Genomic DNA, 23331 nt, shown 5'->3' with positions numbered 1-23331 from the left:
TTGTACAATGGGTTGCGAGTATTCTGATACATTTTGTTTTCAATTTAATACCATTTGTAACATTTACATTCACTGTGACAAAGTGCCTGAATAACAGCAAAAGGATTTATTACCAAGTGTCAATGTTTAGGTAAATATTGTCTTAGAAATCTCCCAGGCAAAAGTAAATATTTAGAGTTAATTGGATGTTGATGTAAAAAATCGGATGAAACATTTAGCTTGACAGAAGAAGAACCGTGGTATGCTCTGTAAAATGCCCAAGGTTGTATTGAGAATTATCAAAGTATTCTCCCTTAATTCCCATTTATTAAAAATATGGCTTTCCTCCTTTTATTCAGTTTTATCATAGATCATACAAGACATCTGTTGTTCATTCCTTTGGGAGGTGTCACTTCAAGTTAGTAAAACAGGTTGCTGTACAAAGGAATTAATCCTTTCAATGCTTCTTGATCAACCCATTGAATCAGGTAGCTCCTGAAAGCTTTTGGAGCCAAGAGTAAGCAAATGGCTTGAACACTTTACTCTGATATGCATTTTAGGATGAATAGATTTCATATCAGAGCTTTTATAATACAGAACTTAGTATGTTAGTGAATTGATTTTTGCTAGTACGTTAAGAGAAGTTTGTGCTTTCAAGTGTTGCACACACAGAATGAAATGACTGTTAGCAGAGCAAATCAAGTGGTTAGCCCACATGATTACCAACCCAGCATTATAGCCACTGGTACGTACGGGAAGGGCACAAAAGTGTATTTCACAGGATAAAAAGAAATAATGAAAATAGAGGAAATGCACCCTCTTTACCATATTTCCACTCTTGCCCTCTCAGCAGCTGGCCCTATTGATGGACTGCTGGGTCAGAAGTGCTGGAGGTAGGTGCCCAGAGTTGAAGACCAACCATGGCCACCAGAATATATCATGATTCAGTGACTGGTAGTAGGGAAGAAATTCAGACCATTAATCAGTAAGGAATGATTATGGATTTCAAATGAAAAGTAATTATTGCTGCGGATTGCCTGAGGACTTGTGGGGATATAGTTTTGTTCTTTGCACTTTTTTATAAAGCATTTTTCTACTGAATATATCTTATGCTGTTTCTCGTTAGTATGTTACTTTCCTGGAGTCCTGAGTAACAAGCTGGCTCATTCTAAACTCAATTGATTTGCAAAACAGAGACCCAAATGGATGATTTGGAACACACACAACATACTGGAGGAACTCAACAGGCCAGGCAGCATCTATGGAAAAGAGTACAGTTGATGTTTCGGGCTGGGACCCTTTGGCAGGACTGGTGGGGAAAAAAATGAGTAAATTTAAAAGGTGGGGGAAATGCAAGGTGATGGATGAAACTTGGAGGGGGAAGGGTGAAGTAAAGAGCTGGGAAGCTGATTGGTGAAAGAGATACAAGACTGGAGAAGGGGGAATCTAATAAGAGAGGACAGAAGGCCATGGAAGAAAGAAAAAGGGGACACTTCACCTGTGAGTCTGTTGGGGTCAATCACTGTGTCCGGTGCTCCCGGTGTAGCCTCCTGTATCGATGAGACACAATGTAAACAGGGAGACCATTTGCCGAGCACTTACGCTCCATCTGCCAGAAAGAGTGGGATCTCCCAGTAGCCACCCATTTTAATTCCACTTCCCATTCCTATTCCAACATGCTGTCTCTACTGTCGGGATGAGGTCACACTCAGGTTGGAGGAACAGCACCTGATATTCCATCTGGATAGCTTCCAACCTGGTGACACGAACATCGATTTCTCAGATTTCCAGTAATGGCCCCCACCTCTCCTCAGGCATCCCACCCTGCAAAAACTCATTTCAGGGAGGTAGCACCATCAGTTTGCAGGAGATTCCTGGAACTTCTGGGAGAGGTGGGATGTCTGCAATAGAGTAGCTCCTTAGCAGCTAGCCAGCTGGTTGAAATAACGTTAGCTATGCTAACGAACGAATGACACCTGTTAAACTCACCTCAACACGTCTTTTACATTTTAACCCACCATGGGCAATAGAAAAGTCACTGTTGCAAACAGTGCAGCGAGCAACACTGTCATTATTTTGACCCCTATTAGGCAGGGGTACACTTTAGTGTAGTCTGGGGTGACGTAAGTTTTATATTTTTTTTGGAACACTCTGCCATGGCGTGCTCTCTCTCTCTCTCTCTCTCTGTCTCTCTTGTGGTCACTCTTTGCGCTCACTCGCACGCTCTCTCGCACTCTCGCTTGCGTGCTCTCGCTCTCTTGTGCGCTGTCTCTCTCATGGTCGCTCTCGCTTTCTCTCTCTCGCTCTCTCGCTCGCTCGCTCTCAAAAAAATTGATTTCCGTGATATTGTATATAATTTGCGGGCATCAGGGAGCCACTATTAATATGCGGGAGACTCCCGGAACTTCTGGGAGAGGTGGGATGTCTGTCTCCTTCACCATTCCCCATCCCCTTTTCCCTCTCACCTTATCTACTTGCATGCCCATTGCCTCCCTCTGGTACTCTTCCCCTTTTTTCTTTCTTCCATGGCCTTCTATCCTCTCCTATCAGACTCCCCCTTCTCCAGCCCTGTATCTCTTTCACCAATCAATTTCCCAGCTCTTTACTTCACTCCTCTCCCTCCCAGATTCGCCTATCACCTTGTGTTTCTCCCTCCCCTCCCCCTACCTTTCAATTCCGACACCTCTTTTTCTTTCTTGCGCTGCTGAAGGGTCCTGGCCCAAAATGTTGGTCGTATTCTTTTCCATAGATGCCACCTGGCCTGCTGAGTTCCTCCAGCATTTTGTGTGTGTTATCTGGATTTCCAGCATCTGCTGATTTTCTTTTGTTTGTGATTGGATGACTTGGACATTGCCAAATTGACATTTTCGAAATGGAATGATGGTTTCAGGTGGGGGTGGTGTTGTTGTTGTAAAGAGGAGCTGTTGTTTCACTTTCGTCCGTTATCATTGTACTGACACAATTTTGTTGCCCACTGGCCCTGATTGTTGTTTGGTACAACAGATCTGTAGGCTCCTCTAATCCCAGGAGAATACCTTGTCCAGGTGGGCAATTTTTATTCTGGAATCCTAACTACGTCAAATTAGACTGCTTTAAAATAAGTTAGTTTGCCAAAATTATGTCATTATAATTGTTACCGAGCTGAGTTTTTGGCTTTTTGCCCATTGTCAACCTCTACTGTATAATCAGGTCACAAAGAACAAGTAATACTGCAGTTAAGTAGTCACCTTGTTATCTTGAAAGAACAGAGCCACTTTGTTGTTCCACTAAGCTGTTTATTCGTATCAAACCTTCAGGGCCAGCTTCTGATCTTAGGAAAGATTTAGTTACTCTTCTATCGAAGATTGCTTCCAAATTCCTGAAATTCAGGAGGTTGAGTTGATTCAATATTAACATGTTCACTAGATATTTTCCACAAATGCAAGGGGCTCCAAGACAATTGTTTGGCAGGGCATTCAGAGTGCAGCAGTTCTTAGAAGCTGCATACAAGCATAAAAGGGAAGACAAGCATATAATTAAGTCATGTGCTGTATTTCACTGAAGCCTGGTGGCATTGTAGAGCAATTTGAAATTTAACTTGCCTAACCCCATTTAGCAAAGAAACTTGAATGTGTACAGAAACAAGGACAGATGAGAGAAACAATAATATTTGTTGATGGTGGAATTCCCCCAGATAGCCAAATGTGCAGCAAGACAGGAAAGAGACTGGGGCACAGCAGGGAAGAGCAGTGGGTCATTTAGCCTTCTGAGCTTGCTTTGCTGAACATTCAGAGAGCTGAGTAACTCAATGCCTTGTACCCCTTGTTACCTTTACCAAATACAAATCTACTATACCGTGTGGTGAAGATCCCAGTGGTTCCAGCAGGCAAAACATTTTAGGAATGGCTTTAGCTCTGTCATTTGTGTTGATGTTTCCCTAGTTTAACTCTGAATGACTGCTCTCTGAATTTAATGGATTCGATTTCCTGCTGTTCTTACTCACTGCCCAAGCTCTGTACATACCTACAGACTGCTTATTCTTTGGGTGTACAGTTTATGGTCAGGTGGATCACACCCTTCACCATAGAGGCTTTAAGCAAGCATGAATCCTATTGAGAGAAGGCCTCAGCCTGGTATGCAGTCTCCTCCGAGGAAAACCTGTTCAGACAGGTTGAAATAAATTTTTAAAAGATATACTGAATTATCAGAATTTTAAAATAATAATAAATATCAAAACATATAAAAATAAAGTGAAATAAGTGAAGCATTTACTGTTTTCCGTTGACAGTATCCCTGTTCTGGGCTGACTGTATCATCATCATCATCATCAGGTGCCATGCCCAGTTTGAGCTTTGACTGCCATGGCCCACACACTCCTGTTTTGAGTCAAGTGGATCAATTCATTGGTATTCATTTCCAATTCTCTGGCTGCTGTCTCCATCATCATTTGTTCTTGTCTTCCTCTTGCTTTCTTCCCTTCAATTTTTCCCATAATTACCGTGCATTCTAACTCCTCTTTCCTAAACACATGTCCAATGAAGTTACGTTGTCTTTTCATGATCTCATACATTATTTCTGTTTTTGTGTTTGCTCTGTTCATTGTTACGTACCTTGTAACTGGGTTGCCAAACCAGCAGAAATGGTCCACTTAGTTGGAGTCTGGATTACTGGAACTAAGAAAGTTTTATTAAAGAAATAAGTAACACAGTACTCTAATGGTAAGGATATAAATGCAACAGGTTAGCAATGAATAAACACACATGTACACAGAACTAGGATAATAGGATCAATCAAGCTCTATCGCAGTCTAGGGGTAAAATGATCAGTCTCAAGTGACACAGAGTTCAGTTCAATTTCAGTTCACAGTAATCGCTGTCGTGCCGTTGGGGAGAGAGAGAGGGAGAGAGAGAGAGAGAGAGAGAGAGAGAGAGAGAGAGAGAGAGAGAGAGAGAGAGAGAGAGAGCGAATGCTGATATTCAAATCGGATTCAACAGACCGACCTTTGTTCTTAGCAGTTAGCTATCGGCGCGAGCACTTTTTAATGTCTTCTGAGGTCACCGACTGTGACCCCTCTGTTCCAGATACAATCGTGCTTCTGCAGTGAACCCGGCACCCAGGCAAGGGTGGACACACACACCAGGTTCCCGCCGACTGTACCTTCTCACCCTGTGCGTCTATGGTTAGTCCCGCGAGCAGACCTCCAAAACTCCCACCAACTTGTGGGGGCACACCGCTTTTCCAGGGTCTCGTTATCTCGTGGTGTCGTGTGTGTGTCTGTTGCCTTAGCGAACCTGTTCCTTTTATCCCCCTGCTGGGGTATCGCCTGTCCATCAAACTTCAAACAGTTCAGGTTCAAAGCAACCGGTCTCTGACAATACTCGGAACTGTGTCTCCTTTCGTAATCTCTCTCGTCTCCCATTAACATTTCTGAATGTTCCCCCATTGTCTTTCTTATCGGCCTCAATCTTCTGATAACTTGGTATTTTGTCACATCATGACATCCTTGTTAGATACTCGTTTCGTCCATGATATTCTTTGCATCCTCCTCAAAAACTACACCTTTGCTGCTACAATTCGTTTCCTCATGTTACTAGGTATTGTCCAACGTTCTGAGCCATATAACATAACTGGATAAACGTAACATTTCAGTACTCTGAGGTGGGTTGTCATGCCTAGTTTAGTATTGGTCAGTATACTCTTCATTCTTGTGAAGGTGTCTTTTGCCATCCCTATTCTTTTTTTGATGTTCAAGTCGCACCTGCCATCTGATGTCACCCAGCTTCCTAAGTAGCAAAAGTTCTGTACTTGTCTTATGTCTCCCCCATTTATTCTCAGCCTGCAGATAGGATTCACCTTCTTTTTGGATATCACCATACATTCTGTCTTTTTGCAATTGATAGATAGACCCATTTTTGCACTGTCTTCAACAACTATATCAATTAAATTTTGTAGTTCTTCCTCCGTACTTGCAATTAACACAGTGTCATCTGCATATCTGAAATTATTGATGCTTTCACTGCAAACTTTGACTCCTAAGACGTCTCTTATTTTTTGTAATATTGTTTCACTGTACACATTAAATAAATCAGGGGAGAAAACACACCCTTGTCTAATGCCTCTCTTGATTTTCGTAAACTGACTCACATCTCTATCTATTCTTACAGCGGCAGTTTGTTCCCAGTACAGATTTCTGATTAGGCGGAGGTCTTTTGAATCTAGATCTAGAGTTTTCTGTAATATTTCAAATAACTTATTGTGCTTCACTTTATCAAATGCTTTTGTGTAGTCGATAAAACAAACAAACAAATCTTTTTGCACTTGAATAGCTCGTTCTGATAGTATCCTTAACATCAATATTGCCTTTCTTGTACCTTTGTCTTTCAGGAAACCACATTGTTCTTTGCTTATTTCAGCTTGTGTCTTACTTTTAGCTCTTCTGCTGTTATTCCAATCTCATAAATGTCATTGATTGAATCAGTAAGTTTTTCAATTCTATAATCTTCAAGGGCAATAATTTGTTCTATTACTAATTCATCAGGACCTGCTGACTTTCCTTTCTTCATCTTATTTATTGCATTACGAACTTCAGATTTTAAAATACTTGGACCTTCAATGTTTCTCTTAATTTCTGGTTTTTCGCCTGGATTGTTTTCAAACAATTCCTGAATATACTCAGTCCATCTGTTCGTAATCTCATCTTTTTCCATGATAATGGCACCATCCTTTGCTTTCAAACATCCGCCTGAAGAGCAGTGGAAATTTTTACCAGTGATATTCTTGATTTGTTGATGTAACCTCTTTAGATCAGTAATAGGGATTCTTTCTATTTGCTCTTGTTCCTGGTTTAACAGTTCTTCTTTGGCTTTTTGACATAAACTTTTAACTTTTTTATCTAAGGACTTGTATTCTATAGGATTTGCTTTCTTCCATCTCCTTTCTTCTGTTAGATTTTTGGTTATTTCATCTGTCATCCATTTATTCTTTGTACTTTTTTTCTTTTTTAGGAACCACTGACTTTGCTGATTCTACCAAGGCATCTTTTAGAGAGTTAAATTTCATTTCTACATGATTGCTATCATCTTCAACAGATTCTTTTTCTAGACTTTGAAATCTGTTCCTTACTTCAATTGTAAATTTTTGTCTTAAGTTTTCTTCTTTAATTAATTGTTTTTTTGCCTCCTTAGTTTCTTAAGTTTTACTTTTACATGACATACTACTGGGTTATGGTCACTATTACAGTCTGCATTTGGATATGTTTTTCATTGAGTCACTGAGTTTCTAAATCTTTGGTTTATAGTAATAAAGTCAATTTGATTTCCAGTGTTATCACCTGGACTTTTCCAGGTCCACAAGTGTCTTGGATGGTTTTTAAAGCAGGTATTCACAATGTCCTGATTATTCATCTTGCACTATTCTACCCATTTCGCACCTCTTTCATTTCTTTCCCCTAGTCCAAATTTTCCTATGGTATTTTTATCAGCACCTTGCCCTACTTTAGCAGTTAGAGTTCCCATGACAATAACAATATCTTGAGATTTGCATCCATTCTTTGCTTGTTCAAGCTCTTCATAGAATTTATCTATATCCTCATTTGTTCCGTCTGTTGTTGGTGCGTATACCTGTATAATTGCTAAATCGAATGGTTGTCCTCTGAATCTAACCAGGAGCATTCTTTCTGATATTGCCCAATGCCCTAAAACACTTTCTGCCATGTTTTCATCCTTAAGAATTCCTACTACATTAGTATAGGATGTTTCACAAGAATAAACTAGTGTTTTATTTCTAATCTGACATGTTCCAGCACTTATCCAACGAACTTCACTAATTCCCATGATGTTAATCTTTCGTCTTTCCATTTCATTTATCACATTGTCCAATCTTCCTGCTTGATATAGGGTTCTTACATTCCAAGTGGCAATAATTTTCTTCTGTGTTACTTTAATTTTATGAGCAGTAGCTTGATGATGGTCGGGGATCCCCTGCTGGCCAGAATCAACCCTACCGAGCGAAATATCTTCAGAGTTGTCTTGGAGATCCTCTTGACGCTGTTGTTGTATGATACGTTTTGTGAGTTTGACCATGGTTTTCTTAGCAAATTGCAACAGCTTGCTATTGCCTACCGTTAGGCGAACTAAAGAAATCACCATTTCTCTTCCCAAATGTTCATCCGCCTATACTATAGCCGTTGACATTTGAGGTCCTAGCTCATCCGCCTTCTCTGTCATAAGTTCAGCTGCTGAACCTGCTGGATCTGCCGTTGGCCTTCGCTCGTATCCTGAGCAGGAACCCTTGCGGGTGCTACCGTTCCAGGTCAGAGCAGCCCTGGGAGCAATGAATGACTAAGGGGTAATTCCACCTTCCCCAAAGCTCTGAAAGTCCCCAATCAGAGCCTCATCACCGGTTGCAGTCTGGAGTCATACCCAGGACTGACTGTTTGTATGCCGACCCTTATCCTAGCAAGAAGCTGTGGCTTGGATACTGAATATATCCAGGGGCCATCTTCAGCCATTTCGGTAACAGAGGGTAAAGTCACATTTACTACCATTTGTCTGGTAGCACACCTCCATTTGTCTGCATACACCAGGAAGTCATCCTGAGATGTCAGCACAGTTCAGACCTGTGTAATACTAGCTCGTTCTAGACTTTCACCACCAGAGGCAAAAAGTTATCCATGTCTACCCTGTTCCTTTTTTAATTTTAAATCAAAGTTCAAAGTAAACTTCTGTTCAAAGAACATACATGTCACCTTATACAACCCTGAGATTCATTTTCTTGTGGCCAAACTCAATAAATCCATAATAGAATAATAACCATAATGGAATCAATGACAGACTGCAGTGTGACTGTGGTGTGAGTCCTCAGGTCCCTACACCTGCAGTGAGAAGATATCATGACCTTGGGTGGTGGGGGTCCCTGATATTGGATGCTGCCTTCCCATGACAATGTTTTGTATAGGTGTGCTCAATGGTGGGGAGGGCTCCACTACTTTTTGCAGGATTTTCCATTCAAGGGCATTGTTTTTTCCATACCAGGCTGTGATGCAGAGAGTCAGTATACACTCCGCCACACATCTATAGAGGTTTGTCAAAGTTTTAAATGTCATGCCAGGTCTTCACAAGCTACTAAGGAAGTAGAGGCACAGCTGTGCTTTCTTCATAACTGCACTTAATTGCTGGGCCCAGGACAAGTCCTTGGAAATGATAACAGGAGGACTGGTTCATGGACCTCTCATTTCCTCCTCCTGAAGTCAATAATTAGCTCCTTGGTTTTGCTGACATTGAGTAAGACACTGTTGTGACACCACTCAGCCAGATTGTCAATCTTCCTCCTACGTGTTGATTCATCACCACATTTGATTCGAGCTTGGTGTTGTCAGCAAACTTGAAAAGGAGATTGGAGCTGTGCTTAGTCACTTAAGTAATTTATCATCCATTCAATCTTCTTAGAATGTTTATGTAACTTGTTGTTATGTAACTTTTTAAGCTTGGGTGAATCTGTGGTACATTCCTGGTCAGTGCTAATATATCATTAGAATCACGGAAACATCCTGCATAGAAACTGTCCCTTTCAGCCTGTCTCATGCCTGATGGCCATGTTAGGTCTGTATCTGTGTACACCAGCGGTTCCCAGCCTGGTGTCCACAGACCCCTTGGTTAATGGTAAGGATCCATGGCATAAATAAGGCTGGGAACCCCTGCTCTGCACCATTAATATCCAAGTTTTTGTCCAAACAACCTTCAAATTGTAATTGTATCTGCCTCCACCACTTCTTCGGCCAACTCATTCCAGATATTCATCACCAAATGTAAAAAACGTAATCCACAGATCTCCTTTAAATTTTTCCCTCTTACCTTCAACATGTGTCCTAATCCTAGATTTCCTGACTTATGAAAAGACAATCATAATAATGTCCCTCCTATTTTTTTTTTATAAAACTGTCAGTCGTCCTTTTCAGGCAAGATTCTGGTGAATTTCTTCTACATTCTTTCTATTGCTGCCTATAGTTTGTCCGAAAAGTGAACATAGCATTCAATTCAGTATCTGACAAGAGTTTTAGGCAACTAGTAAATAGTATTCGAATGCTCATTAACGTTTGATTATGATGGCTGGTTCTTCGCTTGTGAAGATCAGGAGGGAAAATTCCATTGCTGTAGGAATTTTCTTCTCGCCTACACTGCATAGGTTTACAGTGAGGATCAGTGCATGTGAACCAATTCCACTCTTTAGACCGGGGGGCATTCCACAATGGCACAGCGAGCTGCGCTGACTGTGGAGACCGCAAAGCTGTAGATTGAGTTTCGGAGCTTTCCTTCTCCTAGACAGACTGCCTAGTAAGGCTCACGGGTCCCATCTGCCTGGGTTTGGAATCAGAGTTGTCCTTCTCCTCGGCTGGTTGCTAACCTAGGTTGATGTGTCCAGCCCACCCACCCAGTAATGCACTCGGTCGTGCCATGACATCGCAAACTCTGTAAGAACAGGGATGCCACGTGAAGGTGTTGCTATAGACACAGTAGTGTAGGAGAGGCTATATGCGAGTGACCTCCTGTATAGCAAGCCGAACAGTGGTCCTGTGGCAATCACTACACTTGGAAAGGTGCGGCTGTGGAAAACCACTTCACCTTAAGTGAGCAGGACATCCAGGCTGGTGTGCACGCACCATTGTACCAACACTGTATCTCTTCTGTGTATGCTGCCTTATCTTTGTTGTTGATGAGACCAACTACTGTTGTGTAATCAGCGAATATGATGATTTGGTTTGAACTGGAGGTAGTGCAGTCATTTGTCAGCAGTGTGAACAACAGTGGGCTGTGCATGCCGTCCTGGGGGTTGCCGGTTTTCAGTGTGATGGAGGTAGAGGTGTTTCTGCCAACACTGACTGACTGTGGCCTTTCTGTCAAGAAATCCAGCATCCAGATACAGAGAGAGGTGTTGAGACATGAACAAGGACAACAATGTTTTCAAGGAGGTTGTTACCATGTCCTTGTGGACCTTCTGATCACTTTGTTCATGGTTTGCGAGCCAGTTGATAGGGGTAATTGGCTGCATCGCACTTGGAAAAGGTTATAGTTGTACATGACAATTTTATAGTTTGTTGGCGGGATGCCTGTGTTGTAGTTGGAATGGCTTATCAAACTTGTCAACAATACAGCTGATCTTATGAAGTTGGGTACTTGATACTTTCTTCACATCACTTACTATCCACTGAATTTGACTGAGTGATATTTATCACCTCGGGAAGGGGCTGTAATGGATCATCTGGCACATCTCACTGGAGGTTGTTGTAAAATCTCTACCAGTTGCATGCTCCAGCATCATTGACAAATGGGGATGTTCATGCAGCCAGCTCTTCATGTTAGCTATTCAGTTGTCCACTGGCATTTGGGATTGCACTGCAGAATCTCGTTTAGGTTGTGGGATCACTTTGCTCTGTCAACAGTATCTTATGTGCATGCATGTCTTACCATCTCAAAAGTCTGGCAATGTGTTGACATTTACTATTAGTTTCAAAGTTCCAGAGTAAATGTATATGAAAGTACATACTGTGTAGACTGAGATCCAGTTTCTTATGGGCATTCACAGTAAATACAAAGAAACACTATAGAATAAAAAAATGCACAAAAATATGGATGAACACCAAATATACAATACACAATTAAGTTGTACAAAAACAAAATGAAAAACAAAATTATAATAGATGAATAAGTCATAAATAATATTGAAAACCTATGTTCTAGAGTCATTGAAAGTGAGTTCATGGGTTGTGGAATCAGTTTAGTGTTAAGGTGTGTGAATTTAGCCATTCTGGTTCAGAAGCCTGATGCTTGAGGGTTAATACTGTTTCTGAACATGATGGTGAGGGGGCCTGGATCTCCTTCCTGACGGAGGCAGCAAGAAGAGAGCAAGGCCTGGATGGTGGGGGTCCTTGATAATGGATGCTGTTTTCCTGTGACAGCACTTCCTGTAGATGTGCTCAGTGCTGGGGAGAGCTTTACCTTCGATACACTGGGCTGTATTCACTTATTTTTGTAGGATTTAACATTCAAGGGCATTGGTGTTTCCATACCAGGCCATGATGCAACCAGTCAGTATACTCTGCACTGTGCATCTGTAGACATTTGTCAAAGTCATAGATGACATGCCAAGTCTTCACAAACTTCTAAGAAAGTGGAGGTGCTACCGTACCTTCTTTCTAATGGCACTTACGTACTGGTCCCAGGACAGATCCTTTGAAACAATAACGCCAAGGAATTTAAAATTATAAGACCTAGGAGCTAAATTAGGCCACATGGCTCATTGAGTCTGCTCCGATTACTGACGTTATCTGATACCCTGATGAGGAGTGGCTCATGGACCTATGGTTTCCTCCTCCTGTAGTCAAAAATCTGCTGTTTGGTTTTGCTGATGTTGAGAGCTTGTTGTTGTTGTAGCACCATTCAGCCAAATTTTCAATTTTCCTCCTGTATACTGATTCATTGCCACCTTTGGTTCGGCCAGCAACAGTGATGTCGTCAGCAAACTTAAGTATGATGTTGGAGCAGTACTCGGCCACACAGTAAAATGAGCAGAGTAGGGTGCTAAGCACACAGCCATGTGGTGAACTTGTGATGATGGCGATAGTTGAGGAGATATTGTTGCCACTTTGAGCTGAATGGAGTCTGCAAGTGAGGAAATCAAGAATCCAATTACACAAGGAGGTATTAAGGCCTAGGTCCTGGAGCTCATTGATTAGTTTTGATGGCATGATGGTTTTGCGTGCCGAGTTCTAGACAATGAAAAGCGTCCTGATGTATGCATCTTCACCATGCAGATGTTCCAGAGAGGAGTGAAGAGCCAATGAATTGGCATCTGCCATGATGGTAGGCAAATTGGAGTGGATCCAATTCGCTCCTCAGAAAGGAGTTTATATGTTTCATTACTAACTATTGCAGTTCCTGGCATGTTCCCCTGTGTCCTGATTGAGCTAATTTTGACTCTCCAGTTTGATGGCAATTGTCAAGTGGGGTCTATCATTCTGTCATGTGTTTGCATTTCAGCTGTTACTGATGGACCATGGATTCCCAGCACTGAATTTCTGTGCTCTGAACTTGCCCTGTTAACTTTGCCTCTGCGAGCACTGTGCAGTAGATAGTCTGACCATTTCCACCATATTTTGGCTATAGGTAGAATGATGAAATCATTGTTTATGCTTCACTGTACCCCTGTGGACTTCCCCCCCAATAACAAGCATGCTGATTTGGATACTGCACCCAACTTCAGCTCCTGACTAACCAGGTCAAGGAGCTGGAGCAGGAGCTGGAATGCACTCAGGACCGTAAGGAAGGCTCAAAGCCTCATTGGTGAACCTTTTGCTGAAGTGGTCATACCCAGAGTGGAGGCTTCAGATAGTGGATGGGTGACTACCAGAAGAAGTAAAGGGAGTGAGCCGTCAGTGCAGGCTCCCCTCTGGCCATACCCCTCAGCAACAAATAGGCCTCTTCGGATACCGCTGTGGAAATGACTAGTCAGGGCACAGCAGCAGCAGCCTGGCCAGTGGTACTGTGGCCATACCTGAGGCTCAGCAGGGAAGAGTGAAGCCAGGACGGAGAGATAGGAGACTCGATAGCTAGGGGGAAGGACAGCAGATTCTCTGGCTGCAGACGAGAAGCTGGGATGGTGTGCTGCCTCCCAGGTGCCACGCTTCAGTTTGTCTGTGGGGCTACAGAAGATCCCCAAGGGAAGGTGCGCAGCAGAGGTTGTGATGCACGTTGGACCAATAACATAGGTAGAAAAGCGGATGAAGTCCTGTGCAGTAAGTATAGAGAGTTGGGGAAGATGCAGAAGAGTAGGACCTCCAAGGTAGTAATCTCTGGATTACTCCCACTACCCTGTGCTGGTCATGACAGGAATAAGATGATAGTACAAATGAAAGAATGACTGAGGAAGTGGTGCAGAGGGCAGTGTCTCATATTTCTGGATTACTGGGCTGTCTTCTGGGGAAGGTATGACCTGTTCAAACAGGATGGGTTACACCTCAACGTGAGTGGGACCAAGATCTTTGTAGGCAGGTTTGCTAGAGCTGTTGGGGAAGGTTTAGACTAATTTGGCTTGGGATGGGAAATGGAGTGATAGGGCTGAGGATGGGACAACCTGTATGCATGTTGATGCATTGTGTAATGAAACTGAGGAAGAACTGGAAGATTACAGGGCAAAATTGCAGTCAGTGGGGTGAGCTAAAGTGTAACATGGGTCAAAATCAAAAAGGGTGATACATACAGGACTGACGATGTTATATTTGAATGGAACAATTGAATGGGACGTCTAGGCATGACTCGAGTAGCAGCAGTACTGTCAATGAATATGATTAAATATTCCCGTTTCAACCTGATACAGCTAAAAAGCACAACTGCTTCCAAGGTCAGTACAGTCAACAAGGATGTCTTAATGCGTTTAAATGAACTATCACTGCTTAAAACTGATGGAAACAACACCGATTGTGGTCAGAAGCACTCATGTAGGATTCCATGGAGGAAACGTGGGTGCAGAGCGGAGTTACAAGTGCGTTAAAGGTAATGGGGTTTTAAACTCCCTATACTGACTATCTGGCTGGCAAACATGCAGTCTCTGGTGAATAAAATTGATGTTCTCAGAGCTAGGGTGCTGAATCAGAGGGACATTAGGGCTGCGTGTGTCCTTCATTTCATGGAATCCTAATTAACCCCTTCCATACTGGATGCAGTGAATCATATCGATGGGTTTACTATACACCATCAGGATAGATCTATAGAGTCTCTCAAAAGCAGAGGTGGAGGAGTATGCCTCATGATCAACCCTTCTTGGTGCACAAATATATCCCAATTCTGCTCACCAGACCTAGAATATCTAGCAGTTAAGTGCCATTCTTTTTGCCTTCCACGAGAGTTCTCCGGGGTCATTTTGGTAGCAGTATACATTCCACCTCAGCCCAACGTCAATCAGGCTTTAGATGATCTGAGCAATGGGATCAACATGCACGAAACAGCGCGCCCAAATGCCTTCACCATCATTTTGGGAGATTTTAACCAAGCCAGTCTGAAAAAATCACTAAGCAATTACCATCAACAGATCGCTTGCAATACCAGAGGAAACAACACACTGGACCATTGCTACACCACCATCAAGAATGCCTACAGTGCTATTCCACGCCCTTAGTTTGGGAAGACTGGTTACCTGGCTGTATTTCTACTCACTGAGTACAGGCAGAGACTAAAGACTGCAGAACCAGTAGTGAAGACCAAGAAGGTATGGACAAGGGAAGCACAGGAGCGCCTACAGGACTGCTTTGAATTGGTGGACTGGACTGTATTCAGTGATTCATCTTTGAACCTGGATGAGTATGCTGCAGTTGTTACCGACTTCATTAAAACCTGTGTGGATGTGTGTGTGCCTACAAAGACTTACTTGTACATTCCCAAACCAAAAGCCATGGACGAACCAGGCGGTACGTCATCTGCTGAAGGCTAAATCTGTGGCATTCAAGTCTGGCGACCCAGGCCTGTACAAGGAAACCTTTTTTGCAGAAGGCTATTTCTAGAGCGAAGAGACAATTTTTAACGAGGTTGGATGTGGCATTGGATGCACGGTTACTCTGGTAGGGTTTGCAAGACATTACTTTCTTCAAAGCGAAACCCAATAGCATGAATGGCAGCGATGCTTCACTACCAGATGAACTCAACACCTTCTATGCCCGCTTTGAAAGAGAGAACACTACTACAGCTGTGAAGATCCCTGCCGCACAGTATGACCCTGTGATCTCTGTCTCAGAAGCTGATGTTAGGCTGTCTTTAAAGAGAGTGAACCCTCGCAAGGCGGAAGGTCCGATGGGATACCTGGTAAGGCTCTGAACACCTGTGCTAACCAACTAGCAGGAGTATTCAAGGACATTTTCAACCTCTCACTGCTATGGGCGAATGTTCCTACTTGTTTCAAAAAGGCAATTATATCAGTGTCTAAGAAGAATAATGTGAGCTGCCTTAATGACTATCACCCGGTAGCACTGACATCTACAGTAATGAAATGCTTTGAGAGGTTGGTCATGACTAGACTGAATTCCTGCCTCAGCAAGGACCTGGACCCATTGCAGTTTCCCTATCGCCGCAATAGGTCAGCGGCAGATGCAATCTCAGTGTCTCTCCACATGGCTTTAGACCACCTGGACAACACAAACACCTATGTCAGCATGCTGTTCATCGACTGTAGCTCAGCATTTAGTACCATCATTCCCACAATCCACAGAGCATGGGCCTCTGTACCTCCCTCCACAATGGGATCCTCGACTTCCTAACCAGAAGTCCACAATCTGTGTGGATTGGTGATACCATATCCTCTTCACTGACGATCAACACTGGCACACCTCAGGAGCACTTAGCCCAGTTCTCGCCAGCATTGCTTTAACACAAGCCTGTGAGCAGTCGTTTGCAAGGTGAGTTCTATGGTGTCAGAAAAGCCTGAAAGAGCTTGTAAGGGTGTTACACTTAGCGTAAAACTAGACATAATTAAGCGTTTCGATCGTGGTGAACGAAGCAAGGACAAAATGAGTTTGGCTTGTGGAAGCTGACAAAGATGATGCTGAAGAGGTTTTGGCATCCCATCACCAAGAACTGATAGATGAAGAGCTGATGCAATTGGAAGAGGAAAGGATAACAAGCGAAACCGAATGAGTAATGATAAAGTATGACTTTAATTTTGAAAGGGTACGTAGGTTTAGGGGTAATTGCAAGATTCTTTGAGTCCTTACAAAGAACTGTGTAATAGAAAAATGTGCGAGGCTCAGCAGTCAAGCAAGCCTTCCACATCAGCCACAGCAGATGACGAACCTCGACCTTTGACATCGAGGTGGGCAGTCATAGGAGAAGATGAGCCACCTGCCCTGATCGACGATGAGATGCCACCACACCAACACCCGGGCCCTAGACAGATACTGTACCGATTCGCGGAGAATGCAGCAATTGGCAATCGGCACTGATCTGGACCGACAATTATGTGTCGGGCAGCACGTAATTAATTAGCATGTTTATTTCGGCTTTTTTCTTAAAGATGAGCTGGGTGCATCCCGGCTACCGCTGGACCCCTGCGTGCTTCGTGGCAATGTATCGCTCGGCAGCCTGGAGGGTGGGGGCCACTGCACCACCCAAACTCCGACTCAGCCTAACACACCATCATCAGTGTGCTCGGCGCTGAACCAATTCCGGTTAGTGATACTTCACTGTACATACATTATTTCTACTTTATATCGGCTGTGTATTTTTACATGTTATTTGGTATGATTTGGCAGCTTCATAGTTTAAAGATTACTGGAGAGCGCGTGCACCGTATTTTTATCAACAGCGCTTGCGTGAGATTTTCGCTCCAGAGAACATTTCAATAATGATTGTGGAAAAGTATTTCTATTTTATATAGGCTGTGTATTTATCATATCATTCCTGCTTTTACTATATGTTACTGTTATTTTAGGTTTTATGTGTTATTTGGCATGATTTGGTAGGTTATTTTTGGGTCTGTGAATGCTCACAAAATTTTCCCATATGAATAAATGGTAATTGCTTCTTAGCTTTACGACATTTCGGCTTATGAACCGTTTCATAGGAACGCTCTACGTTCGGATGGCGGGGCAAACCTGTACCTATACTGTAATGGATTTACTTATTTATTATTGTTATTTTTGTTATTTTGTTTTCTCTTCTACATTACGTATTGCATTGAACTGCTGCTAAGTTAACAAATTTCACATCACATGCCGGTTTGAGATTGGCATGTATGACATTGTGGCTGAAAGATCACAGTTGGGAGCTTAACATCTAAAGCAGAGAGGGTGGAGTGGCTCTTGGTAAAAAAAAATCAAATGCTTAGAAAGAGGTGACACAGGATTGGAAGATGTAGAATCCTTGTGAGTAGAGTTAAGAAACTGCAAGTGTAAGAAGTCCCTATTGGGAGTTATATACAGGCATCCAAACAGTAGACAAGATGTGGGATATAAATTTCAATGGGAAATAGAAAAGTCACGTAATAAGGGGAATGTTACAACTGTCATGGAGTAGTTCAATATCTATGAACATTGGGGAAAATCAGAAACACATGAAATTCTGCAGATGCTGGAAATCCTAAGCAACACACACAAAATGAAGAAGGGTCTCAGCCTGAAACATGGACTGTTTATTCATTTCCATAGATGCTGCCTGATGTACTGAGTTTCTCTAGCATTTTGTATGTGTTGCATTTGAAAAATCTGGTTGGTGCTGGATCTCAAGAAAGAGAATTTATAGAATGCCAGTAAAATGGCTTTTTAGAGCAGCTTTGGTTGAGTCCCCTTGGGGAAAGGCAATTCTGGATTGGGTGTTATGTAATGAACCATATTTGATTAGTGAGCTTAAGGTGAGGCTTGAAAGAGGAGCTGGCCAAAGTTGATGGGAGGGGGACACTAGCAGAAATGATGGCAGAACAGCAAATGATGGCTGGAGTTTCTGGAAGCAAATCAGAAGGCACAGCAAAGATGTATCCCAAAGATTAAAGCATCATACTATAAAGGGAGGATGAGGCAACTGTGGCTGACAAGAGAAGACAATGACAGCATCGAAGCAAAATAAAGGGCATATGGTAAGTTAGAGGATTGGAAAGTTTTTAAAAAAATCACCAGAAGGCAAGTAAAAAAAAATATGTGGATAGGAAAGATGAACTATGAAGGAAAGTTAGCGAATAATATCAGAGGATACCAAAAGTTTGTTTCAGATATATAAAGAGTGAAGGAGAGGTGAGAGTGGATATTGGACAGTTGGAAATTGACATTCGAGAGGTAGTAATGGGGGCAAAGAAATTTGGGATGAACTGAAGTATCTTTCACCAGTCATCACTGTGGGAGACACTAGCAGTATGCCAGAAATTTGAGAGGGACAGGGGGCAGCTATAAGTTTAGTTGATACGAATAAGGAGAAGGTGCGTGGGAAGCTGAAAAATCTGAGGGTAGATATGTCACCTGGACCAGATGGACCACACCTTAGGGTTCTGAAAGAGGTAGCTGAAGGGATTGTGGAGGCATTAAGAATGGTCTTTCAAGTATCACTAGATTCTCAAATGGTCCTGGAGGACTGGACAATTGCAAATGTCACTACAGGTTTCCCCCGCCATCCGAAGGTAGAGCGTTCCTATGAAACGGTTCATAAACCGGAATGTCGTAAAGCGAAGGAGCAATTACCATTTATTTATATGGGAAAATTTTGTGAGCGTTCGCAGACCCAAAAATAACCTACCAAATCATGCCAAATAACACATAAAACCTAAAATAACAGCAACATATAGTAAAAGCAGGAATGATATGATAAATACACGGCCTATATAAAGTAGAAATACTTTCCCACAATCATTGCCTGCACTGTTCTCCGTAACGAAAATCTCATGCAAGTGCTCTGGGCAAAAACGCGGCGCAAGTGCTCTCCAGTAACCTTTAAGCTATGAAAGCTGCCAAATCATACCAAATAACACGTAAAAATACACAGCCGATATGAAGTAGAAATAATGTATGTACAGTGTAGTATCACTTACGGGAATCAGGAAGACAGCGCAGAGCACACTGATGATGGTGTGTTAGGCTCAGTTGTCGGAGGTTGGGGTGGTGCAGTGGTACCCACCCTCTGGGCAGCAAACCAATACCGATCCATGAAGCATGCAGGGGTCCAGCGGTAGCCGTGAGGCACACAGCACATCTTTAAGAAAAATGCCAAAATAAACAAGCTAATTAATTAAGTGCCGCCCGGCACGTAAATGTCGGCCCAGATCAGAGGCGATTGCCGATTGTATCGCCTCTGATCTGGGCCGACAATTACCTGCTGGGCGGCACCTAATTAATTAGCATGTTTATTTTGGCTTTTTTCTTAAAGATGTGCTGTGTGCCTCCCGGCTACTGTTGCAATCTCCGCGAATCGGCATCTGTCCACAGCCTGGGGGTTGGGGTGGTGGGATACTGGGGTGTCATCTCATCGTCGTCTGTTTCCATTAGGGCAGGCAAGGTCATCTTCTTCTATCTCTGCCTGCCTCGATGTCGAAGGTCGAGGTTCATTGTCTACTGTGGCAGATTTTGAAGGCTTGCTTGACTGCTTAGCGTCGCGCATTTTTAGATCATACAATTCTTTGTAAGAACTCAAACCACCCTGAAAATATCCCCTAAACCGACATACCCTTTCAAAATTAAAACCGTACTTTATCATTACTCATTCGGTTTTGATTGTTATCCTTTTGTCTTCCAATTGCATCAGCTCTTCATCTATCAGTTGTTGGTCATGGGATGCTAAAATCTCTTCAACATCATCTTCGCCAACTTCCACAAGCCAAACTCACTTTGTCCTTACTTCGTTCACCACGGTCAAAGTGCTTAATTATGTCTAGTTTTACGCTAAGTGTAACACCCTTACGAGCTCTTTTAGGTTTTTCCGATACCATAGAATTCATCACAGGCACGTGTTTAAGCAATGCCGGCGAGAATCCAGGGGAGGAGCGGTTGCTTGGGGCGTGCGGCACGCTGCTTTTTCCGTGCGCTGCTTTTTTTCGTAACAGTGAAAACACCTTCTGTTAGCAAAAACAGGGAACTAATTTAGGTCTATCGTAACAGTGAGGTTTTGTAAAGCGAATGTTCGAAAAGCTGGGGACACCTGTATACATTTTAAGAAGAGAGGGAGGCAGAAGGAAGGAAATTGTAGGCTTGTTAGCCTAACTTCAGTGGTTGGGAAGATGTTAGAGTCTATTGTTGAAGGGGGTTATTCTGGTTGGCTGCTGGTGACAAGGTGTTCTGTAGGGATTGTTACTTGGACGGTTTCTTTTCATGTTACATGTCTGTGATTTGGAGGACAGAATTAATGGCTTTGTGACCAAGTTTACATATGATAGAAAGATAGGTGGAGGGGCAGGAAGTGTTGAGGAAGCAGGGAGTCTACAGAAGGACTTGAACAGTTTGAGAGAATGGGCAGCAAAGTGGCAAATGTAATATAATGTAGGGAAGTGTATGGTCATGCAGTTTGGTAGAAAGAATAATATATAGACTATTTTCTAAGTGGGAAGAAAATTATAGCACGGTACTGGCCCTTCACCCCATGATGTTTTGCCAGTCTTTTAACCTACTCTAAGACCAATCTAAGCCTTCCCTCCCACATATCCCTCCATTTTTCCATCATCCATCACCCTATCTAACAGTTTTGAGGTCCTGAGGAGCGAATATAGGCGTCTAGGTAAGAAGCTGAAAAGCAGGATCTGCTTGTGCCATGGCCAGTGACGATAAGATTAGGATGACTTGCCAGGTGAATGTGTGGCTGAAGAACTGGTGCTGGGAGCAGGATTTCAGATTTGTGAATCATTGGCATCTCTTCTGGGGAAGCTTATGACCTGTACAAAAGTGATGGGTTAAATCTGAACTTGAGGGGGACCAATCTCCTTGCAGGCTGGTTTTTTAGAGCTGTTTAGAAGGGTTCAAAATATGTAGGCAGTGGACAGGAGCACAAGTCAGAGGATGGAGAAGTTGTTGCCAAGTTAGATGCAGCATATAGAAAGACTGTGAGGAAGGATAGGCGTTGGATAGGATGTAATTGCATTCACTTGATGGGTTGAAATATGTCTAATGTGAAAAGTATCAGGAGCAAGCGTAATGAAAATAGAGCATGGATCAGTACATGGGACTACGAAGTTGTGGCCATCTGAGACTTGGCTGTCAGAAGGGCAGCAATATCTGCTGGATGTTCCATAGTTCAGATATTTCAAAAGGGACAGGAAGGGAAGTGGAGGAGCGGCAGTGATAATCGGAGACAGTATCACAGCTGCAGAAAGGGAGGATGTCATGAAGGAATTGTCTACTGGGTCAGTGTGGGTGGAAGTCAGAAACAGGAAGGGAGCAATCCTTGTGTGGGAGAATTACATAGACCTGCCCAACAGCAACAGAGACACTGTAGATTAGATTAGGATGCAGATTTTGGAATGGTGCAAAAATAACCGGGCTATTGTCATGGGTGGCTACAACTTTCCCAGTATTGATTGGCGTCTCCTTAATGCAAAAGGTTTAGATGAGGCAGAATTTGTTAGGCATATCCAGGAAGGTTTTCTGACTCAATATGCTGACAGGGCAACTGAAGGAGAGGCCAAACTGGATCTAGTACTAGGCAATGAACCAGATAAGGTGTCTGATCTGTCAGTGGATGAGGAACTCAGAGACATTGACCATAACTCCTTGACCTTTACCATAACCTTGGACAGGGAATATATGATGATATGGATATTTATAGTATACTGCTATTTATAAATAGCTGTATTTAATTGGGGAGAAAATGTATTATGATGCTATTATGTGGGAACTTGGGAGCGCAAGTTTGGAAAAGATACTCTGGATAATGCAGATGGGAAATGTGGAGGTTGTTTAGAGAGCACGTGCATGGTGTTCTGGATAGGTTTGTCCCACTGAGGCAAGGAAAAGATGGTAAAGTGAAGGAACGCACATCAAAGTTGCTGGTGAACACAGCAGGCCAGGCAGCATCTCTAGGAAGAGGCACAGTCGACGTTTCAGGCCGAGACCCTTCGTCAGGACTAACTGAAGGAAGGGTTTCACCGATGCAGAGGAGGCCGCACCGGGAGCACCGGATGCAATAGATGACCCCAACAGTGAAACCCGACGTAGATTGGGGGACCACTTCGTCGAGCACCTCCGCTCCATCCTCCACAACAGACAGGATCTCCCAGTAGCCACCCACTTCAACTCTGCTTCCCACTCCCATTCAGATATGTCCATACATGGCCTCCTATACTGCCATGATGAGGCTAAACTCAAGTTGGAGGAGCAACACCTCATATACCATCCAGGTAGTCTCCAGCCCCTTGGTATGACCATAGAGTTCTCCAACTTCCGGTAATTCCCTCCCCCTCCCTTCCTCTACCCCTATGTCACTCTGCCCCCTCCCCCAGCTGCCTATCACCTCCCTCATGATTCTGCCTCCTTCTACTACCAATTGTGTTTTCCCCTATTCTTTCTTCACCTTTCCTGCCTATCACCTCCCTGCCTCCCCTCCCCCACCCCTTTATCTTTCCCCTTACTGGTTTTTCACCTGGAACCTACCAGCCTTCGCCTTCCCACCCTCCCCCCCCCCACCTTCTTTATAGGACCTCTGCCCCTTCCCTCTACAGTCCTGACGAAGGGTTCCGGCCCGAAACGTCGACTGATCTTTTCCACGGATGCTGCCTGACCTGCTGAGTTCCTCCAGCGTGTTGTGAGTGTTGTTTTGACCCCAGCATCTGCAGATTATTTTGTGTTTAGGGGCTCAAGAGGGTCTTTGAAGAATTACGAGGGCTCATGAAAAGGCTTTGAGTAGGATTGAGGGAAAACCCCAAGGCATT

General features: G+C 43.2%; 1 protein-coding gene across 1 annotated transcript in view; it reads left to right on the top strand.

Annotated features, from left to right (window-relative positions):
* The window catches only part of itgb8 (integrin, beta 8), a 115122-nt gene that overhangs the window by 20587 nt on the left and 71204 nt on the right, over nt 1-23331 (top strand). The gene's annotated exons all lie outside the window — the stretch shown is intronic.

Source organism: Mobula birostris, chromosome 3 (assembly GCF_030028105.1).
Source record: "Mobula birostris isolate sMobBir1 chromosome 3, sMobBir1.hap1, whole genome shotgun sequence".
Lineage (NCBI taxonomy): Eukaryota > Metazoa > Chordata > Chondrichthyes > Myliobatiformes > Myliobatidae > Mobula > Mobula birostris.
Note: the sequence above shows the minus strand (reverse complement) of the source record. Positions and strands in the feature narration are given on the sequence as shown.